We start from the raw sequence: 1,635 nt of genomic DNA, 5'->3' as shown, positions 1-1,635 counted from the left end.
AGAGGGAGCTCTTCTTAATATTTTGACACCAAAATCATGTCGATACACCTTACCGACTGCGAGTAAAGCCACCCACGCTTTAACTTGACAGACTGTATAGATACATACACGAGGTGTGTTCAAAAAGTAAGGTGACTTTTCAATTTCCGCGGGCTACGTACATTCAAGTTTTAAATTTTTTGTTTTGTTGTGTTGGTACACTCGTCGCGATCATATGTTCGCAGTTTTGACTATATAGCTCGTGTTGTTTTTCTAGCAGAGGCGTAAAAGGTTGGAAGGGTTTGGTGTGCTCGGCGATTTTATTCTTTCGAAAAAATGGAGCAAAGAGTTTGCATTAAGTTTTGTGTGAAAAATGGAATCCAGTGCTCTAAAACTCTTGAAATGTTGACAGTTGCATACAGTGAGTCTACTCTGAACAAGAAAACTGTGTATAAGTGGTACAAGCTGTTCCAAGAAGGCCGAGATGATGTCGAAGACGAACCCCGCCCTGGACGTCCCAGCACGTCAACAATAGATGAAAATGTTCAAGCAGTGGAAGAAATGGTGTTCAAAAATCGCCGAAAAGATCGCCAAAAGATCCATCGCATGACCATCGCTGAGGAGATGTTGAATGAAGTCAATAATGATGCTGATTTTCTCAAAAGGGTTATAACTGCGGATTAATCGTAAGTATATGGTTATGACGTCGAAAGTAAAGCCCAATCGTCTCAATGGGAGCACCCTGAGTCTCCAAGACCGCAAAAAGCACGTCAAGTTCGGTCAAATGTGAAGGTTTTGCTCACTGTCTTCTTTGATTACCGTGGCGTAGTGCATCAGGAATTCTTACCGCAAGGTCGTAAGGCGAATAAGGAGTATTACCTTCAAGTTATGCGCCGCTTTCGAGAGGGGATACGCAAAAAACATCCGGAACTTTGGAAAAACAATTCGAGGCTTTTGCATCAAGATAATGCACCTGCTCATTCACCGTTGCTTGTGAAAGATTTTCTGACCAAAAACAGCACCACCGTCATGCCTCAGCCTCCATATTCACCGAATTTGGCCCCCAGTGACTTTTTTCTTTTCCCAAAACTGAAGAGACCCATGAAAAGACATCGATTTTCAACGATTGAGGAAATAAAAACTGCGTCGCTGAAAGAACTCAAGGCTATACCACAAAATAATTATCAGAAGTGCTTCGATGGTTGGAAAAAGCGTTGGCACAAGTGCATTATATCTGAGGGGGATTACTTTGAAGGGTACAACATAAATATTGAGGAATAAATGAATATTTTTTGATAAAACCATAAAGTCACCTTATTTTATGAACACACCTCGTATATATATGTGTGTGTGTTCAAAAAATAAGGTGACTTTATGTTTTTCTCAAAAAATATTCATTTATTCCTTAATATTTATGTTGTCACCTTCAAAGTCATCCCCCTCAGATATAATAAACTTGTGCCAACTGTTTTTCCAATTATCGAAGCACTTCTGATAATCATTTTGTGGTACAGCCTTGAATTCTTTCAGCAACGCAGTTTTTATCTCCTCAAACGTTGAAAATCGATGTCCTTTCAAGAGTCTCTTCAGTTTTGGGTAAAGAAAAAATTCACTGGGGGTCAAATCCGGTGAATATGGAGGCTGAGGCATGACTGT

Source organism: Belonocnema kinseyi, chromosome 1 (assembly GCF_010883055.1).
Source record: "Belonocnema kinseyi isolate 2016_QV_RU_SX_M_011 chromosome 1, B_treatae_v1, whole genome shotgun sequence".
NCBI lineage: Eukaryota > Metazoa > Arthropoda > Insecta > Hymenoptera > Cynipidae > Belonocnema > Belonocnema kinseyi.
Note: the sequence above shows the minus strand (reverse complement) of the source record.